At 36.3% G+C, this 25,603-nt stretch overlaps 1 long non-coding RNA gene across 1 annotated transcript; it reads left to right on the top strand.

Annotated features, from left to right (window-relative positions):
* The first annotated feature begins 22,233 nt into the window (after positions 1-22,233).
* Positions 22,234-24,119, top strand: LOC136822307 (uncharacterized). The gene is made up of 3 exons (XR_010848883.1): positions 22,234-22,318; positions 23,120-23,216; positions 24,027-24,119. It is a non-coding gene; the product is annotated as an uncharacterized lncRNA (long non-coding RNA).
* Positions 24,120-25,603: the final 1,484 nt, after the last annotated feature.

The raw sequence follows: 25,603 nt of genomic DNA, 5'->3' as shown, positions 1-25,603 counted from the left end.
ATTTGCTCTTTACTGTCCCAAGGATGACAACTTTCAACCTGAACACGACCATGGTGATCATGATAAGGTGTGCCCAGATTGTTTCAAGCTTATCAAAACTCTAGAAACTTTGAAACTGTCAGCTCAGAACATAGATTCTCGTGAGATTAGAGATGGAGTGTTGTACGACATGAAAATAGCATCTAACCAAGTAATTGGTTGGATGAAACACATCCTCAGAGGTGTGAAGCAAGAAGAAGCAAAGCATTTCGCCATGGAAAATTTATCAAACGAAGCAGGGTTTTGGCTAAGCGATTGGGCACAAAAAATCTTGCCTTCAAGCTTCCGTGAAGGACAAAGAGAATACTTTGGGAAAAAAGGGATGTCAATGCATGTTGATGTCGTCCTTAAAAGAACACCAGAGAATGATCTTGTAAAACACACATACCTGACAACCCTAACTCGCTGTGATCAAGATGTAGTTGAAACATTATGTGTTGCTGAGCTTGTTGTCAAGCAAATAAGAGAGGACTTTCCAGAGCTCAAAAACCTCTACAGAAAATCTGATAATGCCAGCTGTTATGCCGGAAACTCAGTGGCAGAAGTAGAATATCTAATTTGTAAAAGGAATGACATCAACCTTTTGCGCCATGACTATAATGAGCCCCAAAAGGGCAAAGATCAAGCGGATCGTGACAGTGCAGTAGCAAAACGATATCTAAACACCTACATCCATTCAGGCAACGACTGTCTTTCTGCCAATGATATCAAGAAAGGAGTTCTCCATCAAGGTGGTCCTAAAAATACCAAAGTGTGTGTTGCTGAGATTGACAAATCAAAATGTCACTTAACCCAAAGTAAAATCAAAGACATTCAATCCTTTCATTCGGTACTTTTTCATAGACTTGGAATGGTATTTTGGCAATACTTTGACTATGGAGCTGGTCGGTTTGAATCATACTCTGATTTAGAGTTCACATCTGGCCTGTATCTCACAAGTGATTTTTCCCAAAATCATGAACGTCCATCTATCCTATCAACGAAAAAACGGATTGATAGAACGCTGTGTTGTTTGTTCTTCTGCCCCCAAATTGGCTGTATCGATACGTTTCAAACCAACGATGAATTGAATGAACACATTGATCGTGGAATACATAATCATCATGCAACAACATCCAGCATCGATTCCGTTAAGATTCATTATGCTATGCCAAACTTCTTCATGAAGCTTCCCACACCATCACATCACAAAACCAACCATCAGTCTCCATCCCCCTCTCAGATTTGATTGAAGATTGCGAGTTGTACAGGGATTTCAATAAGTTTGGATTAGCTCTTACAGAAAGAGTAGTTACCCGTTTCAACCAGAAGCAACGTCAATTCATTTACGATGAGTTTATGAAAGGAGAGTCAGGATCCGGAAAGAAAACAACAGCAGAAGCTGCTGTGTTGAAAATGCGTTCTTGTAGAGATGAGAACAACTGTAAAATGTTTACCCCTGATGAGTACCTCACTAAGGAGCAGATGGCTCGTCAATTTTCCCGCCTTACTCGTGAGAAAAAGAAGGAAAAGTTATCGAGCCAACACAGATTGAAGTTGTGGATGAAACTGACTACCAGAAGAAGAAATCGATGTACTACAAGATACAATGGAGGCTATTAAATCACATTTTGAAATCAAGATAAGTGATTTTGTTTGTATTGCGATAACCAATGAAATTCCCAAGGCTCCAACAAGAAAGGAGCATTTTATTGGTCAAGTTATTGATGTTCAGTTCAGTCACATTGCCCAAGTTAGCTGGGAACCGCAAGGCAGCAACAGAACTGGCTACTCAACGCTGCTATTTCAGCCATTAGACAACATGAACAGTTCTTTAAATCGCTCCAGGGTTGAAGCCCCTGATTTTCGTCCTTTCCAACCTATTGTATCGACAATCGATTCCAATGACGGCGATACCCCAAACCCCACAAGGAGGGTACCTCCCGATGATAGGAGAAAGAAAGGACTCTTTAACCAAAGGCATCACATTCACATCGCACAACTCAATTGTCGCACTCTGAACTCTCTTAACTCACGAAAAGAGATAGTCGTCCACCTTGAGAAATTCAACATTCCAATATGCTCTATCCAAGAACATCGCTTCCTCCATAATGCAAACGACCCTGAGATAATTGCTCAACCATTAAATCGTTACACACTATTCACTGCTTCCGCCTGGAAAGCAGCAAACAATGCAACTATTGGCGGAGTAGGAATCATCATCCGAACAGATCTTCTACCAATTCTGTCGTCAGTTCGAAAGATTTCAAATCGTATTATCATCGCTGAATTCAGAGGTAACCCAAAATCCAGCATAATATCTTGCTACTCTCCACATAGCGGTTACGATGAAAAAGATATCGAAAGATTCTACACTGAAATGCGCAACCTAGTTCTTACAATACCAAGTCATTCATTCCTCGCAATATGTGGAGATTTCAACGCCCGTATAACCGGCAACTTTTCATACCATAGCATCTGCAACCAGAATGGTGATTATCTCCAAGAGTTCATTGCAGAATTCAACTTATTCTCCACAAACACATCTTTCAAAAAACGAACAAGCTCCCTTTGGACTTGGAAATCTCCCACCGGAGACCTTAGCCAAATTGACTACATACTCTGCCGAAAGAAATGGAGAAACACTATCCATGATTCTCAAGCACACTCTTCTTCTGATCCCATCGGTTCTGACCACCGCATCGTCGTGACCAAGTGCAAGCTAAGCCTCCGTGCCCCAAAGACTAACCGTCAAAAGGCACTAAACTGGAAAGAGTTAGCTGATCCAACTACAGCAAACTCGATAAACGAGAATCTATCAGTAAACTGGGAAAACTGTACGGACAAATCGTATAAATCCTTTACTGTACAATGTATCAACACGGCAAAAACAGTCCTACCTAACAAAGAAAGAAATGTATCCATAGAACCTGAAAGTGTCGCCAAAGCTCGCACGGAAGTGTTAAACGCACCACTGGAGGACGTATCGTCAAAACAACAACACCTCAAGGCAACACATTACCAAGAAGAGGAAACAAGGATCAACATCATCCTAGACGAATTTGACAAGTCCAAATCGACAAACAGCTCAAAAAACGCCTGGAAACTTGTTAAGGAACTCTCGGGAAAGAAAAAGCCCTCTACTTGTTTCATTTCAGGAGACGATAGACTAAAAACTTGGAAAGACCACTTCCAGAAACTTCTTAACAACGTTACCACTGATGAAAACGAACTTTTTGATCCTCAACAAATTTTTGAACTCAACGAAAACATCTCTACCGGAGACTTTACTATGACGGAAATTGAATCAGCCATCAAACAAATGAAAACCAACAAGGCACCCGGTCTCGATAGTCTTCCACTCGAACTGCGGAAGCTCCCTAAATGTAAAGAAATTCTTCTTACCTTTTGCAATGCAACTCTAGATGGCGCTCGACCTCCTGAATGGGGATTGTCTGCTATCGTACCTGTTCCGAAGAAGGGTGATTTAACTAAAACCGATAACTATCGCGGAATCAGTCTCAGTCAAGTCTCGGCTAAAATCTATAATCGCTTGATTCTAAATAGACTGCGTCCTGAAATTGATAAAGTACTTCGACCAAACCAAAATGGGTTTCGTAGCTCTCGATCGACATCATCCCAGATCCTTGCCCTCAGACGAATAATTGAAGAGATGAAAAATCACAAAATGGAAGGGGTTATCACATTCATCGACTTCCGTAAGGCTTTCGACAGCATCGACCGAAAACGTATGTTCAAAATCCTGCATGCATACGGAATTCCACCGAAGATAGTTGATGCCATCAGAATAATGTACGAAAACAACTCTGCGACAGTTCTTACTCAGGAAGGTGAAACTGAGTTCTTTAAAATCGAAACAGGGGTATTACAAGGCGATCCACTTGCACCTTTCTTATTTATCATCGTTCTGGACTACGCACTAAGAAAGGCCATAAAGAGTTCTGATGGATTGACTTTGTTTAGACGAAGAAGCCGCCGTCACCCTTCAATTCATCTTGCCGACTTAGACTTCGCAGACGATATTGCCCTAATTGACGAAAGCATCAAAGAGGCAGAGCGTGTTCTCCACAAAGTTGAATTAGCAACACAATCTATTGGCTTGTTTTTGAATATACAAAAAACCAAATACTTGCATATCAACTCAACAAGCAACCAAAGCTTCAAAACCATTGATGGATCAGAACTTGAAAAGGTCCAAGACTTCAAATACCTCGGCTCGTACTCCGAAACATCTACTGAAGTCAATACGAGAATGGCACAAGCTTGGTCTGCTCTCAACAGGCTTGATACATGCTGGAAGTCGAAAATCTCTGCTAAAACGAAACTAAAGATCTTTGATGCGACAATCATGTCGATCCTTTTATATGCATGTGAATCCTGGTCCCTCAATAAATCTCTCGAGAGAAAAATTGACGGGACCTACACAAGGATGCTGAGAAGGGTGAAAAACATCAATCCCCAATCACATACCACCAACAGAGTCCTCTACGGAGGGCGACCTCCAATCAGCGAAGTCATTCAAATCCGCCGTCTCCGCCTAGCTGGCCATATCATACGTGGTAACGAACCTGCAACAAAACTTTTGTTCTGGGAACCTGAAAAGCCTAGACGAAGAGGTCGACCAACCAAAACGATTAAATCACTGATACATGAAGACACTGGGTTGGAAGAGAGGGAACTTATACGGCTGATGCACGACAGAGATAGATGGAGGGAACACATCATGTCACCCCAAGTGGATGCCTAAAGTAAAGTAAGTATTGATGTTGATGATGATATGATTGAAGTGAGCTACCTTGTCTTTAAAGCAGGTGGTTACTATGTTTGGCCACAAAAGGCTGATCAATCGTGGGTTTCAAAAAGTGAAATCCATTTGAAACTAGATATGCCAGATATTGATCGTCGAGATCATTTGATTTTCTCTGAGACTGACAATAATGACATCAAGAACTGTTGTGTGTAAAGATTACTTTTAGTAAACTTGATTTTTTATTAGAGTTTATCTCACATCTTACCATTTACTTGCTACATCAATAATTTGAAAACTCACTTACTTTTGTGTTCTATAGAAGCAGTTGAAAAAAAAATTGAATAATGGTCTCAGTCTTATGTTTCAACCTTCAAAATATTTTAAGTGAATAGCTGACTTTGATTTGGCATCTGTTCCTTTAGTCTTTTTGGGATTCTAAAACATTTTGTTATAATTTTAGAAATATTATAAAAAAGTTTATAAAAATTATAAAAAATATTTATTTAGTATTGTTACTGAGTTTGAACACCGATGAAAAGTTTTGAAACCAGTGATATTTGATTTCTAAAGACGTTTTATGCTTTGAATAATACTGGATAGGTTTGAAAAAAATTATCATTTCAAGATCTATTATGATAGATTATTTTGTTGCTCGTGATTTCCATGTGTAACATAAATTTTGATTAGTTCTCTGAAAGTAATTCGCAAGTTTTCACAAGTTTTCGCAGCATCTTGAATGCCTAGCTATGGATTTTTAGGATCTAAGGAGCACCGGCTATTCTGTTTCTAAGTCATTTTTAAAGACATTTTGTTATCATTTTAACTATTATTTTGATAGTTTTCTAACTTTTTTAACTTTTCAATTCAAATATGTTATTATGTGACATTCACAAATGAAAACTTTCACATTTTCATGAGTTTGTACGGTCCAGGCCCTAGGAATTTAGCAGTCCGACATAGAAACGAAAGGCTATTTTCATATGTAAATTGTGGCTGATCTATACATTTGCCCATAAAGATTTTTTCAGGAAGTAAAGTAGACCCAATGGAGAGACTTTCCTGAAAATTTCAAAAAAATCTGGTGTTGGCGTTAAAAGTTATGGCCTTCCGGATTTGGAGGGATTTTCGGTTTTTTTGCTGTGGTCGCAACTTTGGCCGCCATTATGAATTCCAATATGGCGGTAGGTAACCTGAAAAGTGGTTTTATGTAAAGAATTTCACCCATAGTTTCATTTCCATCAGGTTTTGAGGACTTAACACCCACCACTAGTGCACAATCAAGGTGCTTTTAGTGGCCGAAACTTGGATTTTCAGTTTTCGGAGCACTCTGCTGGGGGTCCTAAAATTTTTCTGAAAAAAATAAGGACTTGAATTTTGGTTTTTCTGAAACTACACCAAAAGTTGTGCAAATGCTGAAAAAATCAGCTCCTTACTCAAAATGGATCAGAATTTATTGGCATTTGAAATCGCTCCAAACAGAATTTCCCCATTTACGCAAGCATCCAAAGCCTCAAATTTGAAAACTGAAACCGCCATATTTCCAGAACCGCTCAAGATATGAGGCTGAAATGTTTAGGATTTTCCTTCCTCATCTATAGGATCATTTGGTGAAAATTTCAACAAAATCTGAGACATCAAGAAATCACATCTTGAAGGCTCTTAGAAAAAATGGCTCTTAAAGCAACGCCACCAAACTTCAAGATATCTTTAAGTTCTTGCTATAACTATACAAGTAAGTTTAACAATTTTCTTTCAATTTTTCAATCAATCTTTCATCTCTACATGAATGGATGTGAGGATATGAATTTACAGTCATGTTTCTAAACAATCAAGCCCATTTAGTGCGAACTCCAGTAATTCGAAAATCATGCAATTCAAACAAATCAGATTGCATTAGAAATATTGACTTTATTCTTCAGATTCCTTCCGGGAGAATTCTCATCAAGCAAAACAACATAATGCAAACAAACGTGAAATCAATGCGAATATAAGCCTAAGGAAAACTCCAAGGAGTGGAGTATCAAAGTTTGTTGAAAATCTCCACTGGTCAACAAAAAACGTTAATCTCTTAATCGAAATCGCAGAATCTGAACCCAAGTCATGGATTGTAGATTCAAAAGACAAAAGACGCAAAAACCATTGTTCCAGGTAGGCAATTAAACGCATCTTTAAAAAGAATAGATTTATTTTCCTACATAGAAGAAATATATGGTTTTTCACTGTAAAGGATGAAAATGAACAACTTTTCATAAGAACTAAAAACTGTAACTAATAATGAAAGCATCTACAGGGCCTGATGCTTGCAATTTAAAAAGCACCATTATATGAAATTTCCTTCTTACAATAAAGGTGATATACAGCCAGTGCAAAACCCCGGAAAATCATGGATAAAAAGGATTGTTTACGAGGATCACACGTTCAATCAAAGCAGGACAAATGCCGTATACCTGATGGCGCATTTATTCGTTGACCCGAAAAGGTTTAATGACGAAGTATTGGAGAAAGGAAGCAAGCAACGGACAGTCTTGAGAACGGGAACCCCAGTAAGTTTTGTTTATCTTGCACACTTTGAAAACGAATCGCCATTTAATGCAATGAATGAGATTTTTCATTTGGCTAACCTACCGGAACTGGACGATGAATTCCGTGATCAATTTGGGTTGTTACGAAAGAAGATAGCATTCATTGTTGATAATGGTCATGGTGAAGATCCAAGTGCGCAACTAACACAGATGTGTCTTGCAAGGATCATGTATTTTCTTCGATTCGAAAAAGTTTGACAACGTTCTTTTGCCGAATATCATAGTAAAAGAAACTTTTTCGAGAGAGTGCATTCTGCTGAAAATGCTGTTTTGTCGGGACATGGACCATTCTCAAGCAAAAGCATCCATAAAACCGTAGAGACCGGAAGCATCCGACACCATGAAAATATGGAATCCATGGCATCAGAAGTGGTAAGCTGTCTCTGTACCGCCAAATTCAATAAAAGATCGATGGTGTGTCACCGTGGAAGTGACCAAAAATGTTTCGACGACGGGGCAACTTTAAAAAAGTTCCTCAATCTCACAGAGGAACATAAGGAAGAATGTATGTGGAAGTATAAACCATGTAAAAACGAATTGACGAGAGATATGGAAGTGCTATGGAACTCCCCGATGACTGAGGAACGCTTCTACTATGATGATTACATGCTAATAAATGGGAACACTGCATGGAAAGACAAGTACTCTGTCACCTTGACAACTTTACCTGGTAAGTTCTATGAGCCACAGCCAATCCCAGACTACCTTCGATGGCTTCATTCATCTGGAGAACTCCATTACTGCACATCTCAGCAAACAAAGGAATTAACAGATCGGCTGGATTGCCTGCAAGAGTTTCCAGGAAAATTTCTGCCAAGTAGAATATTCCAACACTGCTTTCAACTGTCCATCAGCCCCCCAGAACCAGTCCTTCAGAGTGTAGCTTTGTTAGCTTGGTTGCCATTGAATATGGTAAAAATAGAGTTCCAGCTTTTGAGAGAGAAAGTGGAGAAGGAGTTGGAAGACAGCAAGAACAGAGATGCGTGGAGTAAACATTCTCTCTACAAGAAGAAAGTGGAGGAACTAATAGGAATGTGCAAAAAGAAAGGATTGGTAACGGAAGGTGTCAAGTATGAGCTCGTGAGAAGGTTGGCAGACGAACCAACGCCACAAATTGATGGTCCACCTACATTGGCAGACATCCCCATTTCCCTTTCCCAATTGAAGAAGCTGTCAATCTTTCAATTGAAGAACCTACTTAGAAATGAGGGTATAAGCTCACTTGGAAATAAGGATGAATTGATGTTGAAAGTATTATTTATTGAGAAATGGAAAGAGAAGTGCCATCAGCGAAAGTGAAAGGAACGATTTGAGAAAGGCAATCCAGATAGCAGAGGAGTCCATACGAGAACAACAGAAAGATGACATTGTAGATCGCATCAACCGGATAAGGAAGTTCAACAGCTACACAAATGATCGAAGTTCTATCGCACCTCCGAACCATATAAAAACGATGAAAGACCTCCCAAATCTGTTTTACAACCTCAAATTATTTCTACAATTGCCAATGAATAGCAGTAACAAAGTTAATCCGAATCAGGAAATGAATCACAAACTTTCTGAAAATAACAGAGTAGATTCAATTGAATTGTTCTTTGAAGTTGGTTCGATAGTGAAGGTGAAAGTTACAACAGAAAATAATCCACTGGGTTTTGGCTGGTTTCATGCTTACGTTCAAACATCAAACATCGAAATGGACGTAATAATTGTCAGCTTTTTCGATAAGCCTGACTACCTTATGTCAATAGAAGTCACTCCTCGTGCAAACGAAGAATTAATTCTAATTGAAAGTTCTTAAAGTTAACAAAATTTGTCTGAATTACGTTTCAAAAAAGTTTTCTTGATATTTCTTTTCGTCAGGTCTGCACTGTGTTGTAGATATATTTTTAGCTAAGACTAAGCAATTTTATTAAGTCTGTTCACGATAAGTGCGCCTTCTTTGCTACCATGTGGAAACCACTCTCAAGGAATTAGTATAATTATACTGACATGGTTTTCACATTAAAGGCGAAATCAACATAAAAGGGGTTGCGGAACGACCGTTCCGTTTTCGTAAAGCGAAGAAATTTCGACACTAACAAATTATTTTTATAAGTCAAACTTTTATTGATAGTGTTTTCCAACTCAACTCTTTCTTTTTTATAAGAATTTTATAAGAACAATACGAGGCTCAAAAATTAAATACGCCGGGTTTTGAGCAATTCAAAAACAATTTCAGGCTCAAAGTGCAAAAAAGGACAGCTAAACCTTTAAAAAAATTTACTGGTTCTTATAAAAAATAGTGCAAGTGACAAAAAAGAACACACATGTTTCTTGTGCAATGGCTGAATGACCAACAACAAAGATATTACATTAGGCTTTAGGCTAGTAGTTTATCTGAATAAATTGAAAGACTTTTATCCCATCTTTTTGTGAGCTTTTGAAACAATTTCTTAGCTCTCTATAAAACTTTTACAAAGACAAATATATCAACAATTCAAAAATTATATTATACATTTCCCTTCAAAATTTAAAAGAAAATAGTGCGTAGTTTGAAAGATAATCTTGAGCTTTTCAGCCATTAGAACCTAGTATACAATCTCTCAAAATGTGCTACCTCTTAATGATACCATTCACTTCAAATGTAGTATCAATTTTCCAAAAAGGAATCAGCAGCCTAGCAATAATTTCCAGTAATTTATCAAGACTAGTGAGATTTTTTGCGTGATGAAATTTTGTCTTTTTGTGAGTCTATTTTTGCGATATTGTGTGTTCGGCAAAAAGATGTTCCCAATGTTTCATTTATAAAATCAATCCAAACCAGTCCAAACTAATTTTTTCAAGAACCTTGCCTTGCAGAATAAAATTAAAAAACTTCTATAATTCATATAAGTATATCTAAGTAATGCCATTACTATTTATTAGGCGGTAATAATAACAAGCGTTATCTACAATCTCACGTCAAAGAGTTGATGAAAATATAAGTTGATTCACCAGTAAAAAACACTTTTTTGTGAAAGATATCTTGTTTGAAAATATATTCGAGCTAGCATCAAAAGTAACATATAGGTACTTTTATCATTTAAGTTGTCTTTTGGGCTAAAGTTAGCCTGGGAATCCAATCGTAAAACTTTCTTCACAGTCTAGTTTATGATATTTTTGCTGCTTGTTTAACGCTTGGCACAGGTAACTCGCCTGCAGGGAGATTTTTCCCTGCAATGCAGGTTCGAGCTGATTGGCCAGCTTTCGGCGTATTACTTAGCAGTACTTTCGCGCGCATTTTGATAATTTCGCATAATTTATGGAAAAAGCTGACTCTGCAACAAAAAGGAAAACAAATGAAAATGAAAACATAGATTCATTTAGAAACAAAATGGCTGTTGGCTGGATGTCTAAATACATGTGGAAGATGTTTTGATGTGGTTTTTAGTAGTTTTGAAAGTCTTTAGAGCTTGTGAAAGAGTTTTTATGGTAAGTTGATTACGTGTGTTTGCCTGGGTTTCCAAAGTTCAGAAAGTCTGTTAACAAGGGTTCACACACAGACTGTTTATAACATTCTGTGTCAAACTAATCTACCTGCACCAAGCTCTATAATCTTAGAACTCTGTGAGGTGAGGCATTTTTTCTAAGATTATGAGCTTGGATTCCCAGGCTAGGCTAAAGTCATCAATCATGCTTTTGTTATCACTTTATCGTACAAATATAAATTAGTCAGGCACATCCTGGCAAATGAACGGGGTATTTTTCACTTGTGATTGGTGGCAAATGCAAGGGGTCGAAAACAAAAGTGATGTAATAGTGCTGAATACCCAACGCAATTGAACCGGGTTTGAAATATTTTGCTTCATTTTGAAGAACTGCACAGATGAAATTTTTTTTCCATGGGTCAATTTTTTCTTCGAAGATTGAAGAAACTTTTAACAAAAAAATATAGTTCCCAGTTTTCTTCCTTTTTTCCCATTTTCAGTTTGAATTTCATTTTTATTCATTTTCACGCTTTTAGCCTGAGACGTCCTATCTCATTTACACTGGGTGACGAATACCCCATGCAAATGCTCACCCCGTTCATTTGCCAGGATGTGCCTGACTGTAAATCGGCATTATTCTAATTGATGATGATCAAGCTCCAATGTTAAACAAAAATCTCTCGAGAGTCAGCAAGCGATAATGGAGGAATCAACAATCAATTAAGCCAAATCAAAATGATTCCATTATCGAATAAATATTGAAGAAATCTTCAATGACGAAAATAGCAACTAGTAATTATCATTTTGATTCTGCTTTCCAGTACAGTCTTCTCTTCTGTCTCCTAAACATTGCACGGAATAACATGGAACTGGCACAATTTATATTCAGCAGGATAGGACCATTTTATTATTCTCCATCAATCACAATCTGTTCATACAGTCATAATGCTATGTATATTTTGGTTTTATGCTGCTTCTTTGTTGTGCACGTTCACCCACCAAAACTCTGAAACACTGCTGATTCAGCCAGTCGGCCGATCGGTAGTTAAAAGTCACCCATCACATCAATCAAGCTCCTTTACCTGAACCCTGAAGACAGAAGAGATGAAAATAATTATAGTTAGAGTAAAATGAAATAAACACACGACCCATATCAATAAAAATAAGCCTGTGGAAAGAAAACATGGCCATATGATATCCATGAAACACATGGCCGAGAAAAAAACATTTTGTTTTGTGAGATGAAATCCAATTTAATAAAAAAAAGTCAACACAAAGAAAAAGTACTAATGTAACATTCCAAAGGTAGTTGAAACTATAAAGGTGAAAAAAATGAAGATTTACCTTTCAATGAGCCATAATCAGTCCAAAAGTTAATGCATGCACCTCAAAAACGGAAGAGATTCGTTGGTTTTCAGGGCCTCTTTGTTGTTTTGAAAATGAAACGCAGAAAAAAAGACTGGGCCCAGACATCTGGAAGAAGCGGGAAAAAAGCAAAGGAGATAAAGTTTTGGTACTATTACTATTATTTGTACAAAAGTTGCAATTTTCATAAAAGATCTTACATTATAATACTCAAAACATAGATTATATTCTATTAAAATTTATTGAAACAAATACTTCAAATAGTGCTAAACTAATTTTAACCCCATCCAACACGAAGCAAAGTCGATATTTCGCCATCCCACCGGCTCATTTTCAGAAATTTTCGTACATATACAGATTTTTTACGCCACGCACAGATCTAGAGAAAAGATGCTACACTCCCTATTTGGGCGCCCTCAAAACGGTCGTTCCGCAATAAGTAAATCAACATAAAAGGGCTTGCGGAACGAGCGTTCTGTTTTCGCAAAGCGAAGAAATTTCAAAATGTACAAGAAATCGACGACTCCATTATTAATAGAGAATTTAAAAAACAAACTAATAAGAACTTTACAATTCACCAAGAATTTATTGCCAGTGAGTCATAACAATAATGTCAAAGAAGAGGATGTTGGAAAAAATAAAAGACAGATAAAAAGTCATTTATATATACTCGATTTTGTAATACTTTTGTAGCAGTTTCAAAAAATCTTCCTGGAAAAAGTATAAAGATATCTGCTCTATGGTGGCCCATAAGTGCCAAGTAATTTTTTATTGAAAAACTCAGAAAAATATTTTTTTTATAAATGAAAATAACTTTCATTTTACAATTTAAATTAACTTTCATTTCAAAATCAATTTAAAAGTAATTTCGTTTTCAAAATGACTTTAAAAACAACTTAAAATACGACCCAGCAAGGCCACACAAATGATTTAAATTTTGTTTTAATTCTCATTTACTTTTCGATATCATTTTAAAAAGCATTTTCTTTTTTTATTTTTAAAATCACTTTTCTCACGTAGCCCATCAGTGCCAAGGACAGCTTTGTCTCCAGACCCCTACAGGCTTAAAAGATTGAAGTTACTATGGTTACTTATTGGTTTGTTTACAGTTCACGGCCCATCAAGGCCAAAACAACTTAGTGCTTAAACCCCAAATATTTTTACAAATGTGTAGGAGAGTATAAAATGATATCCTTTACTCCAGTGTTCTATGGTACCATAAATGAGAGATTTTATGTCCGTCACAGTGCTTTTCCTTTCTATTATTCATTGTTTGGCTGGTGGGTTGTATTGTCTTGAAAAATTTACTTCTTTTTGCAGACAAAATTATTCATCAAACAATGGGGAACATGAAGAGCCTTTGTTTTGATGTGTAAATAAAGAGTCGAATTTTTTCTTAATATGCAGCATGCGAGCATAAAAGGAAAAATGTTGAGAAGAGAGGAAATACACTTTTTTTATATAAGAACAATTTAAGAACAGTGGAGAGGCTGAAGTTAGAGAGTTATAACAAAAAGAATCCCTGGTTGCCCTGGTTTCTAAAATCCTCTAAATAGTAAAGTAAATAGCCAAAACTTGTTTTTTACATTGGAAAAAATAAGAACAAAATAAGAACAATTCAAGGCTTAAAGTGCCAAAAAATTAAGAACAGCCGAGCCTCAGCAAAAATTTACTGGTTCTTATAAAAAAAGAGTGTAATAAGAGGGAAGTTTTATTTACTTCCAACCCCTTTCATGTTGATAAAGAAACTTTATCTGTTGAAATTTACTCATTTCTATGAGTGGCCTCAATGGGCTGTCAGATCAATTCATTTAAAATAATTTAAAATTGATTTTAAAATGACATGGCCTCGATGGGCTGAGTTGGAAATCGTTTTTGAAAACAAACCCGTTTTTAATTTGAAACGAAAATAGAAAGTAAATCAATTTTGAAATCAAAATTTAGTTCAAAACTTAAATTAAAAGCTATTGCAAAAATGAATGTGAAAAGTAAATTATTTTGAATTTTTTTTATAGAAATGTCAAAACAATTTAACTTGGCTCCCATGGGCCACCATACTGCTCAATACAACTTTTCGCATGGACTTAATAACATAAACATAAAGGGTTACAGTGGTATTAAAAAGGGTAACATAGAGTATTTCATACAGGGCTTTTAAACTGAAAATAATTTAATGAGTTTTAAAAGATCCTTCTAGAATTTTTCAACAAACATATCCTGTGAAAAAAAGACTCTATTTCAATCATGAAGTAATAAAAACAATAACACATTGATATGTAATTTTAGTAATAATGTAGTCTTTCTCGTCATTGTTTTGATTCTGTAGTTTTAAAATATTACAGTAAATGTGACATTGTAATTTTTTGATAGTTTAGGATGTCATAACTAAAAGTGGTAAATAATAAAATCTGTTTTTACAAAAATATCACTAATAATATAATTCACTACTAGTTTTCATACATTCATGCAATCAAAAAAGCAAATCATGCAATGACTTCAAACCCCTTGAAACATTCCAATATTATAAGGCAGCGATCACGAACTTCGGATGCATTTCATTTTGCCAGTATAGAGTACCCTGCCCAGTTGGCGACCATGTCCAAGAATTTTGAGGAAAATGCTGTGAAAGAGCTTACTTTATTTGGAAATTATTTAAAGTGTTTTAAACTGAATGTGAATAATGACCACCAGCAGCAGTGAATTTGAAATTTTCTACTACTGCTGACTTAAAAAGATTAAAAATAAAATGGAAGTGTATTTTCTGATTGCTGCCTTAACATGTAAAAGTTAATGTCATTAAGCATCACATGTCACACACAAAACATCCCATGTACCACCAAAACATTCACAATTTGACCCCCTTCTTGTGTTGCATTATATTATACGTAGCTACATAATATTAATGGGAATCTGGTAATGTTTGCGTTTGCTTGATCTCAAACTACAACAAAGTCTTTCTTATGAAAAGCGATGTGTATTACAGTAGAATTCCCTCGAGGAGTTCCTAAGAGATATTATTTGTAATATACTACTCGAAACAATCCCACAATGCATCGCTTTTTTAGAAAAGTAAAATACTCTGATAAGGTCCATTAAAAAATAACGTGTCTGTTCTTCGCAGCATACCTCCTCGACAAATGTTACTGACCACAATCACCCAATATTCGATAGCGTATTATGATCTTTTTCGTAGTAAAAGCGTTTACTCGAATACGTTGAACCGTGTATTGACAACATGACAAAAAAAATCATTGTTCGGCTGAATGTAAAGTTTAACCATGACATGACATTTCCAATAAAATTATAAAGTCTAAATGTTAAATTATTTCGAAATCCAAATGTTGCTTTAAATCTGACTTGACTGTTGCAGATATTTGGTTTGATCTCAAGCCATAAAAATAGTTTTCAACGAGATCAATTGATGTAATAGGAATGGTTACTCCAATCAATTGTCACAAAAAGGTGCCATGCAGTATGGATGCCACAAGGTAAACAACCATCTGTCAGACCATTTATCGAAAATTTCAATTGACAACAAAAAAAACAGCCACACACATTATATTGTCACATTAGCAAGTGGATGGTAGGACAGCTCTCCTCTCCCAGAGGAAGTGGTAAAAAACCTCAAGAATGATACTCGAGTAAAATTTACAATAAGTGTGAACAGCAGCAACGCTATTTTCCAAGCAAATGATGCCTTCCAGCTTAAATAATCAGAAGGATCATGCCTTGACATTAATCGCCATCTTTGTTTCGCAAGTGTGCAAAAGTGAAAGTAGCAGCAATGACACAAAAACAAACATCTCGCACTTGATTGGATAGTCAAACTCGATATAATTTTAAAAACACTTTTATTTTATAAAAAAAAGAAAAGTCTACTTTGCTCGGGTTTTTTTTCGTGAGCCAAATCGGCAGCATTTCTCGAACATATACAAATTTACATCCCGCGTACGCAGATCTTGCCAAAGGATGCGGAACGCGCGTTTGAGCGCACTGCGCGCGCTCAAACGCACGTTCCGCAAAAAAGTCGATATGAATGAATTTGAAAATTTTACTTTGGACTTACCAACATATCTTTGTGGTTTTTTTTTGTCTCGAAAGGGAAGAAGGCTTTTTTGGGTTATTCGTCTCTTTTTCTTTGTCTAGAGCTCAAAGTATTTATTTTGATTAGCATATATTTTAACCTTTCATTTGTACGGTTACAAGCATTCTGAAAACCGTAAAGAAACGAATTTCTTTAAATCATTCACAATCTAGAGTGGCTCCAGTCGAACGGACTTTTCGGAATAATACTGTTATTTGTTCGAAATTGGCTGATGTTCTGTTATTAAACCTCCTTAATGCGCTTTTAATTTTATTCTTAATAGAAATAAATAATTAATCATGAAATAATAAAGCAATGAAAAATATTTCGGGTCATGATGGAGATTCTAGGATGCTTTAGTGGGAAATCATTTATACTGATATCGTGGATTTTGACAGCTCAGAGGTAAGAGTACATTTAATACAATGAAATTTTGAAAATTAGGTCCTAAACAAGCACTCCTCAACGTCTAAAATTACCGACAGGACTCTTAAGAGGTATACGACATGTATCGTCGAAACAGAGAGATAGGACGAGATAAAAAGGGGAAAAGCTCACGACCCCTGGACTTTCATGCACAGATAACCAGGGTGATGTCAAAACCAAGATGTCCGGAGGGGGGTTAAAGTCGAGATGTCGGGGGGTTAAAATTAAGATGTCCAGGGGTTAAAGGTAAAGTGTCCAGGGGGTCAAGGTGGAGTGTCCAGGGGATAAAGAAGGAGTGTCAAAGTATGATTCCTAGGGTATATATCACGTAAAATTTGATGAAAGCTGTAAAGGGGTTTGAAGATTCATGTTTTCGAAATAGTTTTTACAAACGGAAATGTTTTTTATATGTTTACTATTTTAAGTGGCAAGAAGGGTCGAGGATGCCTTGTCCATAGGGTTAGATGGAATTGTCCAGGGGATAGCCTATTCGAATGTCCAGGGGTAAATTGACACTGTCCAGGGGCCTAAATACTTTAGGCGTACAAACTTTCGCGAGCAGAAACTTTCGCCAGGACGAAATATCGCGAAATTCACGACATTTACTTTCGCGAATTTAACAGAAAAATATTTTTCGCGAGCATGAACTTTCGCGAATCAAGACGTAAAATTGAGAGTGTTCACATGAAAAATTGGCTTAGAGGGACAAATACTTCTTGAATTGGCATGAAACATTTGTCCCTTGACTTATTAGTCTTTTAGCAGGCTAACAAGTGCCAAAAAAGTTACATTTCATTCAAAGTTTGAAGTTTTACAGATTTTTTATTTTGTCAAGGTTTTTTCGCGAGCATAAACTTTCGCGAATGGCCCTTTCTAGAATTTTTTAAGACATTTACTTACCTAAAGTACAGTGTGCCCTGGGGTAAAGATGCAAATTTCCAGGGGTGAAATTTCATTTTGCCCAGAGGGTGGGGGGAAAAACGATATATCCTCCACCCCCCATGTACGGACTTTTTCTGGAAGAGCCCATTCCTTTATTTTCCTTTGACCAACAACATAGAAGATTTTGCTTGAGAAGTGGAGCCCGGACCTTAACTAGGATTGGTTTCTATTTCAACTAATTTAAGATGGCGCAGAACTTTTTGATGAATTTTATTCGCAGTATCCTCCATTCAATCAATCAGGATTTAAAAGAAATGAAACAAGAGAAATTACTGAATCATTTCTCATTATAGAACAAAAACTTACATTAAATATACAAAACCTATTTTAAACAATACAACTGTTCACGACGTAGTCTTTTTATTAATCAGTCTTTGCACCTTTAGTCCCATTTCATGCCATTGTTACGATTTTACAGCTCATACATAATGGTCTCTAGGTTTTTATTTTTAACTGTTTTTAGCTTTTCGTTTGTCTTTTTTCAAAACTGTTTTTATTGTAATTTTATTAGCCAATTATAAATTTGTTCTTAAAATGTTTTAAAAATTTTTTTTCTTGTGGATAGATTTTTACACTCTGACGATGACCTCTTGTTGTGAAGGTCGAATATACAGTTTTTGAATAAAAAACATGACACTTCTGGTTATTCTTTTTACCATTAAATTATTGGCCCAAGGAAATATCTTCAAACGGTATTAAATTTCGCGAAATTAAGTACTGTCGGGTACCTAATAGCCGGAGGGTTTGGAATAAGCAGGGGGGGGGGTTGGAATAAAAATGTCCTGGTGGAAAATTTTTGAAAAGGAGGCTAATACAGCAGAATTAGGACAAAAGAGGGAACTTTCAAAAACATTTTCCCAAATTTAATAAGCGGGGGGGTTGGAATAAGAATGTCCTAGGTGAAAAATTTTCGAAAAATTAAATAGCGGGGGGGGGACAAATATTAGGTACCCGAGAGTAATTTAATACACGCGAAATATAATACAAATAGCAAATAGATTTAACTAACTTCTGCAATGAAGAAATACAGTGAAACATAAAGGTACTCATACATGTTTTTTTTTATAAGCAAGTGTATACCCCTTGGTCAGGCTCGAGTATGCTTAAGCTTTCAACACATCCAGGCATAGCATATGCTTATTATATGCTTGTGAATTATCATACTTTTGATTCACCCAACCCAATCTTTTAAAAAAATCTCTGAAATTTTGTTAACATACAATACAAAAAGGCGTTCAGATTTCTGGAGCAGTGGAATGTGCCTAGTCGTGGAATGTATTTTTACTTAACCACTTCCAAACTTTTTTGGACAGAAAAAGATTGACCACGTGAAAAATATGTCAGGCTGGCGTATATGCTTATGCTATGCTTAGGAAATTTGCAAATCTGAGCCTTCATATGCTTATAAGCGTTATGCTCATAAAAAAAACATGTAAATGATTTCTGGTAAAAATACTTGTATTTTTAAAGCATGGTCGATCCACAAATATACAAGTGATATTGTGGTTAAAGAGTAATTTCTAAACCGTCCTGCTTCTGTTGTTAAAAGTTTTATATTTGCTGCTCTAATTCTGTTCAGGTTATCAGGAGAGCCATTAAAATAAACTTGCAATAAAACTGCTCAAAATATTTATAGAACAGATCCAAACATTTTTCAGCCCATATGAATCACTGACTGATTTAAAAGTAAAAATGTGTTAAGGATATTTCTCCCTCAATTTTGGCAATTTCCTAAGAATACTTGACCCACATTCAAAGTGTACTATTCAAATAAAAAAAGTAAAAAATCAAAGGAATATAGTGAAATTATATGCACTGAAGAAGATACAAACTAGCGACTAACCATGACAATCTGTAATTTTAACCCAATATACATTTTGGAAGAAAAAAATTAAACAAGTAAAAACAAAAGGAATGCACAAGATACAAAAGGAAGTGATAAGCAGAACACCGAAGTCTGAGATCAGGTGTGGTACCTTGAGTAAGCATCTCCTGCCACTCTGGAGTCACCTGTCAGCTTAACAAGAAGGAAGAAATTAAAACATAGGTACAATGTCTGACCATACGGTTTTAAGAAAACAAAAAGTCCAGAGTTAGTAAAAGAATATCTTGTTGCAAAAAGGATATCAAATACACGTCAAATACTTTTTCGCATCAAGACGTCTTTTTTTAAGCTGGCGAATCTCGCAAGGAAAATGGAGGAAAAAATCGATGAAAATGACCAAGAATTGCCGCTTAAAAATGAGGTTTGCACCCCAGAAAAATGCATTATTAGAGAAGGAACAACACTAAAAGACACTCTGACCTGTAGGAAGTGCCACCGAGATGTTCATTATGATTGTTCTGAGCTACCAATCTACCAAATACAGATTTGCTTAACGTTTAAATCTCGAAGTTTTCAATGCCAAAGTTGCGTTAAGATCTCGCCAGAGCTGATTGAACGAGTTGAAACATGCAAAAACACCAAAATCGAAGGACTTCAAAAGGAAATTAAAGCATGTGAAAACATCATGAAAGTACAAAATGAAGAAATTTCCCAACTGAAATCAAATGATGTGAACTTTCTTACAAAAGAAATCAAAGAAGGTCTGGAAACAAAGATGAACATACTCGAGAAAAAGATAGAAACAAAGATCGAGAACATCTTAATCGAAAAGAAGCAAGAGGCAAAAGATGTTAGTTATGCTGAAGCTGTATCCAAACAGATGAATCAAAATTCAAATAAAGTGGAGAAAATAACTCGATGTGAAACAGTCGGCAAACAACGATCCACAGCATGTAACCTAATTTTCCATGGAATCAAAGAACATCTGGAGGATCCTGAGAATACAACGAAAATCTACGACGAGAAATTTATCAAGTACAGAATCCTTGGATTACAAGTGGGTATCAAGGACATAAAAATTATAAACACACAGAGGATTGGAGTATTCACGGAAGAGAGAGAGGAGGAAGGGAGGTATCGACCAATCAAGGTAGTATTCGAAAATGAAGAAGACAAGAACAAAGTCTTGAGAGCCATCACGACATACAGAGGCCCTCCTTCATCCTATCGAGCAACAGAAGACCTCACAATTATTGAACGATTGGCAATCAAAGAATTGTGCAAGAGAGCACATGAGCTCAATGCTCAAATGAGCTCAATGCTCAAATGAAAGACAAAAACATTCGATTTAAAGTCAGGGGAAGCCCCAGAACAAAACTTTACCTAAAGAAAATTGTAACAACAAGCGATTGTAAAAAGACAGGTTCTTAGAGGCCCACGGCGTGCCTTGAACCTCAATCCTTTAATAAATAAATAAATAAATAGCACGTGAAACAAGACGATTAAAATTTATAAATTGTGGTACAAACATTAAAACATTCTGGAAAATATCAATATTTTCTTTGGAAGGAAAAAACATGTTTCGTATCCAAACACAATGACTTACAACAACAGAAACATCACAAAAAAACTCTGATATTGCAAAAGCTTTTAATAAACATCTTTCTCTAATAGCCCCAAATCTTATTAAAAAATTTCCTAAAAATTTTGATGATCCACCTAAAACTGCACCATACAATCAATTTAGTCTCTTTTCCAAAAAACCTCAAGGTATGAAATCTTAACACTTCTAAATGAATTAAACACCAGCAAAGCAAATGATCTTTATGACTTTCCAATCGACATCATTAAAGCATCTGCAGAATTAATTGCTGAACCCTTATCTCATATTATAAACCATTCAATCAAAACATGCTAAAGTCACACCTCTTTATAAAAGTGGTCCCATCACCAGAGAAGACATCAAAAACTATAGACCAATATCCTCTTTTTGATAAAATTTTTGAAAAAATAATGCATCAACGCCTGGTTAAATTCCTTCAAAAGACCAATTACCTTGACCCTAACCAACACGGATTCCATATACCAAATCTTTGGTGATGAAAGAGATGTTTAAAAAAAATAAAGGTAAGTCAACATTCTCTGCTGTTCTCCAACTCAGCAGACTTTTGAAAAGAGCATTAAAAAACAAGGAAAATGGATGAGCCATTTTCCTTGACCTCGCAAAGGCCTTTGATACAGTAAACCATGATATTCTCTGGGTGTGAGAGGTACCATTAATAAATGGTTTCAAAGTTACTCAGAAAATAGACAGCAATCTGTTGTCATTGATCAATCAGTTTCTCTACCAATCAGAATGTCAAATGGTGTTCCCCAAGGGTCAGTACTGGGCCCTCTTCTATTTTTGGCCCAGCAGCGCAGCGTAGTGGGCCTTTCATCTGCACAGTGCCCGTACGTTTGTTACGCAAAGCAATTAGGCGGTGTTCCGCGAGAGTACATATATTTTCCAGGCTAAACTTAGCGCTATAATGTAGAGGGATCGACAGGGATCGTCATAGCGCTATAATGTAGAGGGATCGACAGGGATCGTCATAGTCAATGTTGTCTGTCGGCTAGCATACAATTATCTATCCTCTAGCAAAGCCGAACAAAGCCATATGTTGATATATGGCTGAAGACTGTATCTTGTTATTGTCTGTATTTCTTATAGTCTACCACCTACATAGACTATCTTCAACTCAGCGTGGAGTGTTCAGCGTTATCTCTTTTTCTCTCAAAGACTGAGAAGTAAAGAGTTCAAGAAGTAAAGAAGATGAATCAAGATTTTACTGTCACTGACTGCTGCTGCCATTCATAAAGGTAAATCTCTATTGTGTGCTCCAGTAGTATCATAAGAATATTGGCCTTTTGCAACAAGACACTCTGCGAAATACAAAAAATCTGCAAGGTTAATTCTCAAATTAAGGGCTAGGTAGGAGGGGGAAAGAACCAGGCAATTCCACTTATACAAAAAGTGCAGCGTCGGTCACTATTGGGTCGTTTGGCGTCTGCTTTTATTTTGAAAACAGCTATTCTATCGATTACGTCGGTCGGTCGATACTCGAAACCAATGATCTCAGTCGAACGGAACCAATGATCGAACCAATCGAACCAGATCGAACTCAATCAAACGATTAAAATTGATTGGCCTTTTGCAACAAGACACTCTGCGAAATACAAAAACTCTGCAAGGTTAATTCTCAAATTGAGGGCTAGGTAGGAGGGGTAAGAATCAGGCAATTCCACTTACAAAAAGTGCAGCGCAGATCGTTTGGCGTCTGCTTTACGAAAATCTCAGTCGAACGAATCAAATATTACCTAGAATTCGGCCGTTGGATTGAGATTTGTTTGCGTTCGACAATCGAATTTCAATTCCGTTCGATTGAGATCGTCTGGTCAAAATTGAGAAAAAAATTTTACTTGGGGCAGCAAAAACTTGAAATTCACTAATTTAAGTTCGAACCAAAATTGATTCTTGTCGTCAATCATTAAAAAAAGGTAATAGAAAGGGAAGATTTGCCTGGCCATTCGCCAAAATAAGTTCTTGTCAAAATTTAAAATATATTCATTCACATTTTTGCTGACTTCAGTTGTTTGCCAAAATAAGTTCTTTTTGTATAGTTTTGGACCATCTATCATCCATATACATCAAGACTGTTATCGTACATCATATCCAGACTGATTGGTTCCCACTGATTGATTGATACCCAATCTTAAGGTGAGTTTGAATTTCATTTTCTTCAGGATTTATCATTAAAAGGCTTGGTAACCTAATGACTTAAGTGAAAAATCAAGTTGTGTATTACCATTTACTGCGAAATCTTTGTGAGGCTGGGAGAAACGTGGTAAAGAGAAGGCCATTGTTGGTTATAGTCTAGAGAAGGATTTCTTTTTTTGATTCGTAATTTTTTGTCCTTTTTGAAACTTTTAAAGGGATAACGAGATAAAATATGAAAATTGGCTAAAAGATTCTTTCCATGGTCCTTAGTAAGCCCTCCAAATATTTTTTGAGAAATAACATTCCAGAGTCAAGATATGACAATTAGAAATCTCCGTTTTTCCTACCTCACACGTACCTCACGTTGAAATTCTATTGTTTTCCAGCAGAAATTAAAAATTACAAACCTAAATATTTCGACTTTGAAAAACAAGTAGCCTGTAAAATTTGAAGGTTTTGCTAAGGACTATGGAAGGAATCTTTGGGCTGAATTTTATTTTTTATCTGGTTATCCCTTTAAGTTAGCTGCCCTGGAAATGAGATTTTCACTTGTATTTGTAAAACATCATGATCAGATTTCATCTCGGGTTCTTTATGTTGTGCGAAAAAATTGTGACCTATAAATACTTGCATGCCTCAATTTTCAACAAAAAGCAAGTGTCTTCCTAACGGGTGGACATAATTAGGAAAGTCTTCCAGAACTTGGAACAAGCTTACGCTGCACTTGAGCTTTACGATTTATGAACATGGTAGTATACTCCAGTTGAACGCGATTGTTTGGGTAATTTCGTTTTTGTTTTTATTTTTCAGGGTTCATCAAGTCCACATCATTCAGTGTATAGCTACTCTGGTCAATCTGGATTTACATTAGATAGCTTGGTTATTAAAAGCTAACTTGGATTTACACAGTTAACTCATATTTAAAGGATTCCCCTCTATTCACTTGGCTCACCAGAATACACTTGGAATACTTTGTTTTACTCAGTTTATTTGGTTTTACACAGCTCAATTGATATTACTCGGCTCACTTGATATTACTCGGCTCACTTGATATTACTCGGCTCACTTGATATTACTCGGCCTACTTGATATTACTCGGCTCACTTGATATTACTCGTCTCACTTGATACTACTCGGCTCACTTGATACTACTCAGCTAACTTGATATTACTCGGCTAACTTGATATTACTCGGCTAACTTGATATTACTCGGCTAACTTGATATTACTCAGCTAACTTGACACTACTCAGCTAACTTGATATTACTCGGCTAACTTGACAGTACTCGGCTCACTTGATTCTACATAGCTCACTTGATTCAATTAACTTGTGTTTCATTGGCTAACCCGGAATTTATGATTTTTTTTGACATTTCATTGTTTACCACTTACTTGCTCAGCTTTTTTAACTTGTTAAAAAACAATAGGCTATTAAAATAAATATACATTATATTTGAAACTGACGTATTTATAATTTTTTTACATTCCCCTTTTCAAAACATGATATCAATCGAAGCATACCGTAGTTCAATCGGCAACTTTAACGGGACAAGGCAATATGATCTCCGTAGTCAACTCTTCTATTTCAAGCAACGGGGTTTCACGATTATTTAAGCCTTTACCCTTTTTCAGCTATTGCTTTATATATTTCTATTATGCTTCTTCGATCGGGTGATGTAGAACATTCCAGGCCCAGTTACAATATTTAAGGTAGTAAAAGCATCGACCCACCAAGGCAATGCCGTTATTTTTGGTAGGACTGCAGGCTCCCAATGTACATTTATGTCTCTCTCAGCAATTGTTTATTCAAACGTAAACGATTGCTCACTCACTGGACACAAAATGATTTAGACGCTATTCTTAATACCGTTTAATACTGTTTGCTTCAAAACGAATTCTTGCCAAGATTTCAAACCCTCGAAACAAGTGGACAGGCAGTAACTTTGAGGAATGTCAGAGAAATCATACCTGACAATCCTAACTTTGCTGAAATAATTTTTGATGATCACTCTTCAATCGAACAAATAGCACCAGGCAGCATGGCATTTGACAGAATGGAAACAAAATTGCCACCATGACAGACCGTCCAGGAAATTGCTCAATCTTCTTGGGATGCGATGGACAACAACGTTACCACGAAGGGTGTTGTTTGCCACAATAGAGAAGTGGTTACCAGAGGCGGCTTTCAACTACTTGAAGGTACATTTGGGGACATTACTGGCCAGATGCCCATCTCAGTTTGGTCCAATAGCATTGAAATTTTTTTAAAGAATGAAGAAGCCTGTTTTGAACTTAAGAACATCGGTGTCAAAGAGCGAAATGGGGTTCTGACCCTCACAACCAACTCAAATACAATTATCACCATCATCAATTTGGACAAAAAAACAC

The sequence above is a fragment of the Clytia hemisphaerica genome, unplaced genomic scaffold (assembly GCF_902728285.1).
Source record: "Clytia hemisphaerica strain Z4C2 unplaced genomic scaffold, Clytia hemisphaerica genome assembly, whole genome shotgun sequence".
NCBI classification, from domain to species: Eukaryota; Metazoa; Cnidaria; class Hydrozoa; order Leptothecata; family Clytiidae; genus Clytia; species Clytia hemisphaerica.
The sequence above is the reverse complement of the archived record's forward strand: the minus strand, read 5'-3'. Positions and strand labels throughout refer to the sequence as shown.